The 15,916-nt window shown below is 45.5% G+C and overlaps 1 protein-coding gene across 1 annotated transcript in view; it reads left to right on the top strand.

Moving 5' to 3' along the window:
* Nucleotides 1–15,916, top strand: part of LOC148479003 (2-amino-3-ketobutyrate coenzyme A ligase, mitochondrial-like) — a 111,993-nt gene that overhangs the window by 49,201 nt on the left and 46,876 nt on the right. The window lies entirely within an intron of this gene.

Genomic DNA, 15,916 nt, shown 5'->3' with positions numbered 1-15,916 from the left:
ATCTTAAACCATACGTCACAATACCTTATTGCATAAGCACCGTACTTAGTATGCATAATACGATGGGCCGATCCAAGTGACGCTTCCATTAGCAGCACATTATTGTCTAACATTTCTATTGTTTGCGTGGCTCCCATCTTGGGACAACTCCTACGTCTTTCAATAAAAATTTTAACCGGTGAAAAGACAGTCAAGATACTTTCACTTACCTGCGGACGCCTTTGAAAAAGGGTGTATCCGCGAACCCTATGGAGGACCTCTAGACGCCTCCACTCACCTATGGAAGTAAAGGCCGCTTCCACTCAGCAACCCCTTTTTGACTACATTTCAACTGCTAGGGGGCAGCAAAGTACCCTTTGTTTTCCAGTTGATTTCGTCCACCCTCTCACCAGTTCACAATCATAGTCTAACCAGTACCCTTTGTTTTCCAGTTGATTTCATCCACCCTCTCACCAGTTCACAATCATAGTCTATGTGGTTCAATTATAGTGTTCAAATAAGCCTAACAGATCACACACATTGATTACTGAATACTATAATCACACTGGGAGCCGAACCCTAACAGAAATAACAACCCATACACCTGCCTTGTGTAAAGTAAACGGTAAGCTGCTACCGAGTCACTAGGCCGTTCGTTACGCCTAGCACTTAAGGGTCCTACGATACCCTTAACATTTAGGTCCCGTGTTACACCCTAAACGAGTACTCACAGTTACACACTTTTTTCCTGCGCAGAAAAATACACGTTAACCCAGTTATTGGCAACAATCGATAAAGTAAACTCAACGGCTTTGTTTAAACTCATGGCAGCAAAAACGGAAATACGTAAACGCTATTGTGTGACTAGTCGCATACACAATAATGCGACTACTACACAACCATATAACTTACCCTTAGCTGCGTATGCAAAAGTGCGTCACTGCTGCGCGCGCAAAAATGCGACTCAGCAGCATGCGCAATACTGCGGCACCCTTTTTAGCGTGAAATTCTATCAACAAAGGAAAACAAACTTTTTCCTTTCTTGTCCCTGGATTCTAGTCAGCGTACCTTGACTCACGCGATAACGGATAGCAATCTCTCAGCACCAAGTGGTTGCAGGTAAACCCTGCGTGTGGCCACTCCACCCTTTGGTGAGAGATTGATAACCGTATGTTTATCGTGTGAATTGGTAAGTGACCTCACTCGATGAGCCCCCAACTAAGGATACTGAATTAAAACTTCTATACGCTCCTGCCTATACCTTCTAAAAACCTGCCTATATCTTCTAAAATTTACGCTATTTGCGTACGCAGTCATACAGTAAAATAAAGACTTCAGACCTTGAACATGTGTTTCCAAAGCACAAAGTATTATTCAAGCAAAGTACAGATAGTTACACGCTGTGATCTAAGTACAATTTAAAGTAATTATACAGACCCAAGATACAGTTATACATACGCACGCGCTCTGCGACCAGATTCCGGCATCAATAAGAAACCTCCATCAACAGCATCAGCATGAAGACTGAGGTCAGAACCCACATATTTATACCCTTACAGAAATAGACTATAAAATAGAGAGGTTTGTTGCGATCCCATCACGGTGCTTCTGTTACAGGACATTTAACAGGTCGATTCAAATGGACACAGACCAGCCTCCGACAGCCTTTTGTCTCCGATTTCCCGCCTCATGCAAACCTAAGCTGTTAATTTTACAAAGTACATTTTGGTGCTTTAACTTTCTACGGTCCATAAGTTGAGAATGCATGTTGCGATCTTCACACTGATGATACCGGGAAGCTGTTGAGAAAGTGCAGATCAGTATAACACCAAACACGGTTTACTTATCATGTACTAAACCTAAGATACCAAATAACCTTTATTTCACAGCGTTAATACTAAATGGATAAAACTTGAATCTTATACCTTTAAACTATGGAACCTTTTACGTGAATGTGCAGTGTGTAACTGTTAGGGGTTTGGGAAAAGACGCTAGTTAACTTGGGGCAGATGCATATGCATGAAGCTATTAAACAGTGTTCGAATGCGGGGTATCATGCATTCGCTAATGTGCGACATGTTAACAGTGCAACTGTGCGGTGTTTATGCATGTGATTGTATTTATGATGGATTTAATATATATGTACACACCTTACTAACATTTTTAAACTGCAATGCAATGTGTTATGGGCAGTGAGCTTCACTCTCAAACAGGGTGGAGACCCCCTGCTGATTGCTGGTGCCATCCTGTCTGAGAGTGAGTTTAAAAGCTTTATTAGGATACCTGTGTCAGTTCTTTTCAAGCAGATTTCTTACCATTGTTCATTCAGTCAAATTCAAGTGTGTGGGCCATATTACAATTGCCACAGCTACACCTGTCCACATATGGGGTCTCTCCCTTTACATGCAAAAACACCCACAGTTCCTGGTGTATTGTCTTTTCTAATTACTTTTCTCAGGAAGCATTTTTTCTAGACTCTGCGTGAATACTGTGTTTGTTATGGTATTTTTTATGCAAGGTTGTCCTAAGATACATCAGGGTATGGTTTCTGAAACGATTATTAAAACATTGCCATATGTACTGAGCTCGTGAATTGTAACTTAAAATGGCACTGGGCAGCCATTCGCAAAATGGCTTCGTGCAGATTCTAATTTTAAGCTGATCTTATCTCAGCCAATTATCAAGCTTCGACACCATGCCGGTCAGTGTGGTTCGCGGAGCTGGGGGAGAAGTCCTGCACCCCAGCGGGTTTCAGTCTACTAACCCTTTAGATGCTGGGGACTGGATTTTTGCTGTGATCCGGCGATGCAGTTTCTTGAGATTGGAGTCCAGGACTGGTTATCTCCTCCATCCTACTGCCTACCTGGAGCCTGTGGTGGGTCCCGCTCTTTGTTGTGCTGCTTCCCCTTCAGTTTGGCAGCTGCCGGAGGTGTCTCCTCTGCTCCCGCGATTGGCACTCACTGATACTGGCCAGGTGTACTGCCTGCTGGATCTTCCTCCTGTAGCAGCATTGGCTGGTCCCTGCTGACTTACTGCTGCACTCACCGGGGATCTGAAGACAGCCCCTACATCTGCCGTCAGTTTGCTGGTGAGTCCCTGGGGCTGATCAGTGTATTCCCTCAGGGATTATAGCAGTTTCACCATGATCTCTGCTACACCTTAGATACATAGGCATGCTGCAGTTATCACTCTACACTCCCTGCACTATGTGACCTAAGCCGAATATCTTTGTAGTGGGCAGGCTTGCATTACTTTGTCCCTTATTTTTACTTTCCCTATTTTGCTATATTGATATATTGAGTTCTATTTAACTTCCCATTAGGTGGTTGGGACTTGGGGCCTGATTCAAACATGGTCACTAAGAAGCGTTCGTTCATAGCTGGCTGATTTTTGCATTCCGCGCATGCATTGTAGTGCGCGTGCGCAAACCAGTGCGAGAGATCGGAAAGCGTTCACTCGCCAAGCATAGACAGCTCAGCAGAGTGAGTGACGGGAGAAGCCATTTGTGGGTGGTAACAGGGACAGGCCACTAAAAACGGGGGAGTGGAGGTGTGAACACAGGCATGCGTGAGCGTCTTAACGCCATTTCAGAGGCATGCATAATTAACAGGCAGCGTCATAGTACACGTCACCTGGTTGAATTTTACACTGAAGTGCTCGCAGTGCTTGCAGTAGGGTATAGTGAACCTCAAGCGCTGAGTTTGCTTCCGATGGTACACGATGTACCGATGGTTACATACACATCCTGGAGATGACGAGCACAAGTGGGTGTCTTAAGACAGGCTGGTGGGTGCTTGCATACACAAAGCAATCGCACGCCAAGACATAGTGGGCGTGCTTATGCCTTGCCGTGTGCGATCGCATGCCTTGCTGGGTGTGTGCTGAATTTGCATACACTGGGATTGAGCGTACACATCTAGCAAGCAGGTCTGAATTGGTTCATAGCTTCTGTGAGCCCTATACTGAGACTGGAGCTCCCTCTTCTGGCTGATCTCTGTTATAACAGCATTTTATATATTTTTATATTCTTTTACTCTGCTCTGATAGTTTAAAAGCTTTTTCAATGCTATTGCTATGATACCCTGAGAGGTCGAGACCCCTCAATGCACTCTACAATGAGGTCAACTCCTATGATCTGACATTGTTTGGCTGCTTAGGCCACCTCTCTGGGGAATGTGACCAGCGAAAGTGCGGACACTCCTGCTAGCCACAACAGTCTACACCTCTTTACGATTGCTCAGTTCAATTTCTCCGCTGGCGGCCTTGCTGTTTTCCCTGATCCCTATGTCAGCTATCACACTGTGGGAAGCCTACAAATGCGTTTTGAGAGGTAAACTGATACAGCTTGGTTCCTACATAAAAAAAAAAAACAGGGAGAGGCTTTGGAGGCACTTCATAAGTCTTCCCTGTTTGTAGTGACAACACTACCAAAATGGTTAACTTGATTCACCTTGCAACCCAGTCTTTTTTATTTTTATTATTATTATTATTATTATCTTTTATATGGCGCCACAAAGGTTCCACAGCGCCTTACACAGTACCTAAATGAGCACACAAGAAAAACAGTAATAGTAATACAAAACAATGTAGGACAAGGACATGGTTTATAAACATTGCTGCATAACTTAAGCGGCAGGGCCTCAGCAACCAAGTGTTGTGTGCCAATTGGGGAATTAGGAGTAAATGATACTATAAATAGAGAGAGGAGAGGCACATGAGGGAAGAGGGCCCTGCTCATTAGAGCTTACATTCTAAAGGGTAGGGGCAGACAGACAGGGGTGACACAGATGGGGTAGATAGTGAGGAAGGAGCATGGAGCAGTGGGTTAGGATATGTGCTGCGGAATGTGTGTGTTTAAGATGACCTGATGTTCTGTCAAAATTTTCTCCCAGCCCCACAGTGTTTATTCCAGGATTGATTATTTGCTATTAGAACATCACCACCTTCACATGATTGTCGATGCGAAGATCGGGAGCCTTACATGGTCAGATCATGCACCGGTATCTCTTACAATTAGGACTTTCCATCCTCCGCCTGCTATTCATGCTGTGCCTGCGATGCTTCTGTCAACTGATACTGAAAAGGCATTTGACCATATCAGCTGGGTATTTATGCAGGGCCAGAGAACATATGGGTCTGAATTCTGAGTCACTACATAGGATTTTGGTGCTGTATAGGGAGCCATCTGCGATGTAAAAGTTAATGAGGACATTTCAAACCCCATTCAAATCTCGAATGGAACACGCCAACTTCTTTGGCAAGACTCACGCGTTCCAATCCTAGCAACACAGGCCTCCGAGTGGCAGGTTCCGAACTTCTGGGCAATTATTACCAACCATACGGTCTCCCTCCCTAACCTGATGAAGGAGTTTCAAACCTTTGTTGAACTGTCCTTTTTTTTAAATCAACTACTCCAAATCGGTGGCACTGAATCTCACTGTTCCTCCTGGCGCTCTCCTGGGTTTGCAACAGTCATTTACCTTTAAATGGCATCCTTTCCACCTAAAATATCTCGGGGGTTCATCTCCCTAGAGACGTCACTAAAGTGTATACACTCAACTTTACCCCTATTCTTGCGAAAATCTGACATGGGCTTACCTTGTGGTCCAGTAGGGGCATCCCGTGGATTGGGAGGGTTAATGTAATTAAAATTAATATATTGCCTCGTATACTTTATTTATTACAGGCTCTTCCAGTGATGACCCCCATAGTTGGTTTTCGGACCTTCATCAAATGGTGAGGAACTTTGTGTGGGGTGGGAGAACTCCCCGGTTTAAACATGATGTATTGTATAGAAGGAGACATATGGGTGGTCTCCAGCTCCCTCACTTTGGCTTCTAATATGAAGCAGTAATGCTTAGCAGAATTTATTATTGGTCCAGGCCAGGTTCTGTGAAACAGTGGGTGGCTATTGAGGGTTCCTTTATAAAATCGCTATTAACTGCTTTGCCTTGGCTCCCTCGTCTACCTGGTTTTTCGCACCCAACTGTGGGCCCTACTCTAACAGTTTGGAAGCGTCTCCGGAGTAAGGAGTTAGTTTCGTCCATTTATTCCTCCTTCACCCCGTTATTTAATAATCCTGCATTTCCCCCTGGGGCCTTGAGACAGGCTTTCCAATTGTGGCTCGAAGCGGGCATCTCACGGATTGGTCAATTATATGATTCATCCGGGGTGATGCCTTTCTCTGATATCCAGGCCAGATGGCATCTTCCTAACAATGAGATTTGGAGGTTTCTCCAGGTTAAACACTTCCTTATGTCAAAAGATCTTCATTATGCAGAGAATCGTGATTTGACGCGATTTGAAAAATTGGCGGGATTTCAGTCTTCTTCCCCTCATATGTTATCGATTATATATAAACTATTAATTGAGAATAGTTTTTCTAGACTACCTAACTTTACTAAAAATTGGGAAAGGGATCTGGGTATGATCATTAGTGTTCCTCAATGGAAATCTATCTTTGAGAAGTCTTGGCGTAGTTCCACCAACATACTTACTCTTGAGACTCATCTTAAGGTCATATCTCGCTGGTATTGATGCCCATCCTTTTTATCTAAAATGTACCCTGGGGTGTCTGCATGCTGCTTGAGGTGTGGATTTGGGGACCCCGCTCAGAGCTGGCCCTAGGCATAGGCATTTTAGGCAAATGTCTAGGGGCATCTGGAATGCATAGGGGCATCCCAAGCCTAGTACCAGCAGCAGATTGGGACACTGAAATGGCAGCGTCGGCTACCGTGTGGTCCTGTCACTGATTCTATAATGGTATGGGCGGCTCTAGACTGCTTCCCCGACTCCTCCCTTGAGATGTGGCAGGAGGTAAGGTGGAGCTTATGCCACCACTTCAGCATCTGTGCCCCGATAGGAAGCTCCGCCTCTCACCCAGAACTGCAGCCCCGCATCGCCTTCATTGCTGCTACTGCCGCCGCTGGTACTCATCTGCCGGGTGGTCAAGCAGTTCTTCTTATACCGCCACTGACCGCACCGCTGCAAGCTGGCTTCAACTGCGCTGGCTTCACTCTGCAGAGCTCCTGGCTGCCGCGATTGTAAACAGGACAGCTCAATTGCCTACGTCAGCTTGTATACCCCTGAGGGACCCAGCACGAGGTACCCTGTCCTCCAGTCCTGAGAGAGAGCTGTCCCTGCTCAGTAGTGCAGGTGGGGCATCTAGAATCTCACCCCCTCAGTTAATATGCAGCCATCTTAAGGCACTGCCACTACCAACTCCTATCTATTTTCTAATAAACTTCACTATAAGCTGTAAGTACGTACAAATTATACTTTTCTTTGTGTGTACAAAACTTAATATCAATAAATAACATTTACAACATATGAATATATATTAAATAAATTATTTAACTCTTTTGAATTTCATATGTATTTATTTATTAACTAAGCCTTTGATATGTATTATTATATTTCTAGAAACGGCTACACATGTAAAATGACTGCTGTGTATGCCCAGCCACAGCAGCTCCTTCCATGGGCTCCGCCTCCAGCAGGCTGCACTGACTGGTATAGATCCCCCACAGTTAATGTACCTGGGCGGAGGACGCGATTGCGGTTCTATGCCCTTAAAGCGCTGTTATTTTCTCCCAATTGTAGCAACTGGCCACAGCAGTAGAAACTTGTAACTTCGCGGGCACACCTCGCTCACCACATTCGGGCATGGTGGCTCGCTTGTCTCAGGTTACTATTCCCAATAGTTGTCCACGTGGATAGTAAAAGATGCAGTCAGGGGACATTTTCTGAAGGGAATCTATCCCCAACCCTGCACTGACTGCAGCCACCAAGTCCAGTCCAGCTATTGTGCACAGCAAGGAGCCAGGAAAACTGCAGGGATGGACGCGGCTACCTGTTGTACCTTTTAAGAGTCTTATGGCAGCTCAGCATGATGAATGAAGGGTGCTGTGCTGGCCGGATGCGGGGTGATGGGTGCTGCTTCTGAGATCTGTGCTGTGCTGCTGGGTGAGGGGTGCTGTGCTGGGAGAGGGGAGCTGTTATGGGTGCAGTGAGGAGTGCTGGGAAAGGGGTGCAGTGAGAGGTGATAGGTGCTGTGCAGTGAGAGGAGAGGGGTGCTCTGAGGGGAGAAACTGGGGTTCTGTGCTGTTATGGGAGAATGTGCCCTATAGAATACCTTCTATGGTGGAGGTACAATGGACTTTCCCCTAAAACTTGTCAATTTTTTCCAATGTGTTATATAAACCACTTAATGGTTGTGGGATTATCTACTAGGGGGCACCAGCCAAAATCTTGCCTAGGACACCAAACTGGTTAGGGCCGGCTCTGACCCCGCTACATATATGGTGGTCTTGTCCAGTCTTGCAGGTCCAGTGTTGCAGGTATTCTGGGACGGGGTGATTTCGGTCACACGTGAATTACTGGGCTCAGAGGTACCAGATGGGCCTGAATTCTTGCTTTTAAACCTTAATACTTCACTCTTAACTTTGTATATTATGTTTGTATAAAAAAATTGCTGTTGAAATATTTCAATAGTGTGGCTAAGGCTGTAATTCCTGTGCGCTGGAGGTCTACCTCTCCTCCGACACTGAATGACTGGTTTCAATTAATTGAAAAGTATAGGTCTATGGATGATATTATTATGTCATCTGCTATAAATTCCTTATGGGCTCATCTTATGGTGCCCATACACGGTACGATTTTTTACCCGATATGGACAGTTTCGACGGGTTATACAAACCAATCGCATGAAAATTGGTGTCTTTGTGTGTTCTGCGACCCCGATGTGCATCTCCGACGTCCTTTAGTTGGATCGCAGATCAGATGGTTTTGCAGAAAGATCTACGATCTTTTGAGTACAATGTGATACACTTCTATGTATCTTATCCTATGATCGTAACGATCAATCATACATGATTTGACATTATCGTATGAAGAATTTCAAGGGATGATTTTCAAGGGCAATCGTACAACACATCTTACCAACTTTGAATCGCATCGTGTATGGAGGCCATTAGTTCCTATTCTCTGATAAGTTAGATATTTTGACCCCAGTGGTGACCCCCCTCTTCTCCCTCTCTTTCCTATCTTCCCTTATTCTCTTTCTCTGCTGATGATCTCCTATGTAAGGTTCATAGTAAGGCTGGTTAGCCTTTGGCTGGTGTGCCCTATCTTGTAAGTGCCCGATTTAAAAGTGCCAATTACATTTTAAATCGATTATTGGCGTTATATCAGCATTAAACAGAAGTGAAACAGAGGGAAACCCACCGATCTACAATCAAACAGCAAGCCAAACATTAATTGGACAAAGTTGAATGAACAATTGTGAATTCACATTCTCCATACTACTAGCTCCTGTGGATACATAACCAGGACTTTCATCACTGAACTCCCTGTCTGGTGGCTGCATAAACCTGGTGCTTCCCTTCCTACTATTGCTGCTGGCTCTGTGCTTTACATATAATCCTAATGCATACTTATCTGTGTTATGTCAAATTACCTCTATGATAATGTACTTTTAGCTTAGCTCTGTTTCTTAGTCTTATATCATCTAGCTCCAACCACTGTATATTTTATTATTTAACTTCTGTTCCCACCAAATCTCCACTTTTATTATACTCAATAATAAACTTTTGTTTTACATACACACTTTTCCCACACTGTACTCTTACTTACATTTCTGGAAATCTGCACTCTCTCTTACATTCTTTCTTCATTCCTACTTTCAACTTTGTCTTCCCTTATTCACATCATCCTTACTATTACCATGTTTTCTTCAACTTCCACCTTCACTCAGTGTCTACCTAATCTTTTGTCCTGCCCCTTGCTTCCACCTTTATGCTTTCCCCCTTGTCTCCTCCACTTCCTCTTCCCCTTATTTCCTCTCCTCTGTTTACCTTCCTCCCCATCTTCTCCCATTACTCCACTTTCATTCTCTTATACTCCACTTGGGTCCTACTACCTCACTGCTAATCCCTCCTCCCACCCCCCTCTCCATGTCACTTCACCCCACATCCATCCACATATGATTAAGCTCCCTTCCTGCCCACCGTCTGCTGGCTCCCCTTCTAGCACTGGAGACCGCACCATCGCTACACTCTATTCATCTCGCTCCCCCAAACTAATCTCACCTCCACGCTATAGCAAACCTGATAATCTCATCCAAATCTCTACAACAAACTCTGTCCCTCTATCCTGTGCCCTCTGGAATGCCAGGTCAGTCTGTAATAAACTGGTCCCAACCCATGACCTTTTCATCTCCAACTCCCTGAATCTCTTAGCCATTACTGAAACCTGGATTTTACCCTCTGACACCGCTTCTCCTGCAGCTCTCTCCTCTGGGGGCCTCACCTTTTCACACACACCACGACCTGGGGGTCGCCATGGTGGTGGTGTTGGGGTCCTCCTATCCCCTGGTTACTCATACCAACCCATACCCTCTGAACCATCCCTCACATTCTCTACATTTGAAGTCCATGCTTTACGCCTCTTCCACCCAGTACACATCAGAGTAGCTGTCATTTACCTTCCCCCTGGCCCTCCCTCCAAGTTCCTTGACAACTTTGCTTCCTGGCTCCCTCACTTTCTCTCCTCTGACCTTCCCTTCATTATCCTAGGTGACTTCAATATTCCAATTGATATCCCCACAGAATCCTCCAAACTACTCACCCTCACATCTTCAGTTGGTCTCTCCCAATGGACCTCCTCACCCTCCCATGTGAGTGGCCATTTGCTTGATCTGGTCTTCACTCACCGATGTGATATTTCTGATCACTTCAATTCCCCTTTCCCACTTTCTGACCATCACCTTCTCTCTTTTAACCTGTCCCTCTCTCCTTCCCCTTCTCTACCTCCAAAAGTCACCATCACTAAGCGTAACATTGACGCTATCGACAGTTTCCTTTTCTTCCCTGCTTGACTCTCTTCTCTCCCCTATCCTCTCTCTCTCCTGTCCTGACCAAGCCACTTCCCTATACAATGCCTCCCTTACTTCTGCTATGGACTCTGTTGCTCCGGCGATCACTACTCACACTCGCAGATCTACTCCTCAACCCTGGCATTCCAAATGCACCAGATACCTGCAAAAGTGTTCATGAACCGCTGAGCGACAGTGGAGAAGATCACGCTCTATGGCAGATTTTCTCCATTTCAAATTTCTGCTCTCATCCTATAGTGCTGCTTTCTCCCTCTCTAAACAGTCATATTTCAAGATCCTCATCTCCTCTCAGTCCTCTAATCCCCAGCGTCTCTTCACCACTCTCAACTCCCTCCTTCGCCCACCCCCTCCTTGTCTCCCCTCCTTGCTCTCTCTCTGCCCTTGACTTTGCTACCTACTTTACATCTAAAATTGATTCCATACGTCAGGACATCATATCCAACCAGTCCCCAAGGGCCACTACTCTCTTCTCATTCTCCTTGATCTCTCTGCTGCTTTTGACACTGTGGACCACCCTCTCCTGCTGCATATCCTTCACTCCCTTGGTCTACGTGACACTGCCCTCTGCTGGCTGTCATCCTACCTCTCTGACCGATCTTTCTCAGATTCCTCTTATGACTCCTCTTCCCCCCCACAGCCTCTTGCATTAGGTATTCCTCAAGGTTCTGTTCTTGGACCTCTTCTATTCTCCCTCTATACTTCCTCTCTAGGTGAACTCATCAGCTCTTTTGACCTCCATTATCATCTCTATGTTGATGATACTCAAATCTACATTTCCTCCCCTGATCTCTCCCCCTCTCTCCTGACTCGTATCTCCAACTGTCTCTCTGCCATCTCTTCCTGGATGTCCCAGCGATTTCTTAAACTTAATATGTCTAAGACAGAGCTGATCGTCTTCTCACCCTCCCACATAACCTCACTTCCCACTATTTCTTTATCAATTGATGGTATAACTATCTCATCTAGCCCCAAAGTGCGCTGTCTTGGAGTTATCCTGGACTCGTCCCTCTCCTTCAAACCACATATCCAGAACCTTTCACAGTCCTGTCATTTCCATCTCAAAAATATTTCTAAGATCAGACCCTATCTCACCCAGGATGCTACAAAAACCCTCATACACTCACTGGTCATCTCCAGATTGGACTACTGTTACCTCCTCCTATCTGACCTCCCCAAATCCCATCTCTCTCCTCTCCAGTCTATCCTTAATGCTCCTGCACGGCTTATATTCCTCTCCAAACGCTCTACATCTGCCTCCCCTCTCCTACAAGCCCTCCACTGGCTCCCCTTCCCTTTTAGAACCCAATTTAAGGTTCTCACGCTCACTTACAAAGCCCTCACCCAATCTTCCCCCATATACATCTCTGATCTCATCTCCCTTCACTCTCCTCGCCGCTCTCTTCATTCAACTAATGCACGCCGCCTTTCATGCCAGCTGAATACTTCCTCCCACTCCCGCCTCCAAGATTTTGCCCGCACTGCTTCCCACCTCTGGAACTCTCTCCCACTCCCCATTAGACTCTCCACCTCTTTGCAATCCTTCAAACGGGCTCTCAAGACCCATTATTTCATCAAATCCTTCCAGCTGTCAGTCTAACTCCCTGATACATACACCTTCCTCCCCATCTGTGTCACCCCTGTTTGTCTTCCCCTCCCCTTTTAGAATGTAAGCTCTTATGAGCAGGGCCCTCTAACCTCTTGTACTTCTCCCTACTTTAGTTTCATCTACTTCTTACTCACCACTAGGGCACCTAACACTTGGCTGCTTACGCTCTGTTGCTTATCTGGGTGTTATGGTCACTAATGTAGCAATATATATTATCCATGTCCTGGTCCTGTATTGTATTGTTCTGTAAGTCGCTTGTCTACAACTTGTTTATGTGCTTTGTAAGGCGCTGCGGAACATTTGTGGCGCCATATAAATAAATGATGATAATAATAATCTCTTCTTTCTAGTTTTTCTTTTTCTTTGTTACCTATTAATTTTATGTTTTGGAATGTGCATTGTGTGTTATTGATTTTGCTATCACAAAATGGTTTTTATCATAATCCCTTTTGTATTATAATGTTTATCAATGTACACATCTGTGTTTTATTTGTTTAAGAATTTAGGGCCTGATTCAGAGCCGGATGCTCTGACCAGAGCGCTCGCTCTGAATCAGGGCCCTCCTCCATTAAAATGGAGCGTCCTCCTGGACACTCGTATAGCTGTGGGTGACCACCCACAGCATATACGAGCGTCCAAAAAGATGGTCGCGATGGTCTTGCGGTAGGGTTTCCCAGCCACAAGTCCTGGAGTGATTTTGGCTCTATCAGAGACAAAATCACTACCACTGACATCACTAGTGATGTCAGTGGGGCCGGCTTCAGACGGTAGGCGTTCCCATGGGAACGCCTCCGTCTGGCAGGCACGCCCCCGGCACGTCCACCAAAGGGGGCGTGCTGTCACTCACCATCGACAGCACGCCCCCTTTGGTGCGAGACCCGGAGCGACAGCTTGGCTATCGCAGTCCGGGTCTCGCGCATGCGCACGATGGAGATCCCTCCGTCGTGCGCATGCGCAGTGGGGAACATCGACCCACTTGCGAGCGTACTGCTGCTTGCGAGTGGGTCTGAATGACCCCCTTAACATTTTTCAATAAAATTTACTTGTACAAAAAAAAATCATGCAGGTAAAGAGATTCATGAGACCAGTGAGCTACATGGATGCATATAAGCAGAATCGCAAAGGTATGGGTACAATTAGCAGTCACATAGCATACAGAGACAATTCTGCATTAGAGATAAATGAGGAGGACATACATGAGACATATGGGGGTATATTTACTAAAGTGTGAGTTTTTAGAAGTGGAGATGTTGCCCATAGCACCCAATCAGTTTCTACTTAACTAGCAACTTCCCAACCACGGTCCTCAAGGCACTCTAACGATCCAGGTTTTAAGGATAGCCATAGTTGAGCACAGGTGACTTAATTAGTACTTAATTAGTACCTATTCTGATTTAACCATCTGTGCCTAAGCATGGATATCACTAAAACCAGCACTGTAATACCCCTTTTACACGAGAGCTAAAACCCGTGTTATTGCAGGGTTAACCCTGGCAGCTCCCTGGTGTAAAAGGGGAGAGGGTTTGATCGCCGGGTCGACTGACCCGGCAATCCAACCCAGGTAAATAGCATGGTTTAACACGGGCAAAGAGTGTATGCACTTTCCCCCATTCTGTCCGATGCTTCTGCTCGTACTCCTCCAGCAGCAGCGCAGCCTTTGTGTCTTTTCGGCAGATATTTTAGAGAGATGAGTTTCCTGGATCACAAGTTAGATTGTAAAAGTGTGTACGTATGAATTAGCACTTTAGATCAATACGTAAGCTCACAACGAAAGTATGATAGTACAAGTATGTGTACCTAACAGTCCAGGTTTTAAGCTGGATCGCATGGATCGATCATATATCGTTGTCTGATCGTCCTTCATGTGCTTGATGTTCGATATCGAACATCCAGCACATGCACCAACCCCCAAACGATTATAACAACCCGTGATCGACGATCGCGGGTCCTTAAAGTAAACAGGCTAACCTGGTCGATAGCGACCAGGTTGACCTGCATGCACAGGCGATGGTTGATATTGATATCGACCATCCGTGCCCACGCATTGCCCATTGTTTGGGGGTTGGAAGGGCCCAAAAACAGGACGATATGATTGATAATGATATATCGATATCGTTCTTATTGTCATGTTAAATCTGACCGTGTGTACGCATTTAGAGAGATTTCCATGCTTGTGCACAGGTGGTATAATCAAACTGTATGAGGTACTAATTAAATCACCTATGCTTAAGCAGGGTTATCTTTAAAACATGGACTCTTAAGGCGCACATCCACTTGCCAATTTCTATGAGTGATTGAACGATAACGATATCCTTCTCGCTCCTGTCACATGCATCTCACCAGTTTCACCACAAACCCAATACCCTGTATTTCCTGTGCTTCCTGTTGAGCTTCCTCGCTGTGATGCCCCTGTCCGAGGACTGCCTGAGGTGCCTCCAGTTCACCAATGATGTGTGACTGAGTGGTAACATCACGGTGGAGAGGGAGCACTTCACAATGGAGGAATGGTGGCCAGTGGCCTCCTGCAGGTTCAGTGTCAGGATGGACATCGGAATTCGATGGGTACTAACCATCAATGTTTATGTTCTGATGTTAGTGTTTTTACCATTTGATGGTGGCAGTCTGATATTTTTCACCATCAGATGGAAATCATTTGATGATATTACGATGGTTGTTTGTTTTTTATAACATTTCTGATGGCTATGTCTCCCTTGGCTTCTTCCTGGCTACTGTGTCTGCATCAGGGCATATTCATGGGTTCATTGGAGGCTGTCTCTTACTCTGTTTGCTTCAGCCGTGAACCTGCTCAGTCCCTGACTCCTTCCCCTCTCTAGGCTGCTACTAAGCAACAGGGCATATTGCTATCTCTGATTGGCTCTCACTGTCTCAGACAGCCAATCAGAGCACAGCCCTCAGCCCTGCAGCAGCAGCAGTCACTCACATAGGTTTTTTCTGCGATTTGCTTCATTCCAAGCCTCAGTTTCAGATGTTCTCTTGCTGTTTCAGCACCCTGGCCAGCTCCTATACAGCTCGGTACTGCCACTCCCTTTTGTCATATATGAATGGTTCATACACTTAAACCCCATCAAAATCCATCCAGTGGTATTTTACATAGAGAGGGAGAGGGCGAGAGAGAGAAAAAACATTTCCTATGTATGGGAAGCATTTTGTTTTTTGTTACAAGGGAGGGGGGGTAGTATCACTGTGGGAAGGGGGCTCCACAAATTCTGTCACATTGTGCTAGCAGACCTGGGGCCGGCCCTGGATAGAGAGTGGACTGAAGCATTGAGATGGTCAAAGTATGTATAGGCAGTGAAGTGAACCCAACCAAGCTAACCGTTCAGTAGGGAGTGTCCAAACAGTGTACAAAGCAGGTGCTTGAGGTGGAGGGTAACACACTCACTGGTGAGTGATGGATTTAATCCTCCTGTAGTTGT

Source organism: Taudactylus pleione, unplaced genomic scaffold (assembly GCF_031769625.1).
Source record: "Taudactylus pleione unplaced genomic scaffold, aTauple2 ptg000642l, whole genome shotgun sequence".
NCBI lineage: Eukaryota > Metazoa > Chordata > Amphibia > Anura > Myobatrachidae > Taudactylus > Taudactylus pleione.
This window is presented reverse-complemented; position numbering and strand designations above follow the sequence as displayed.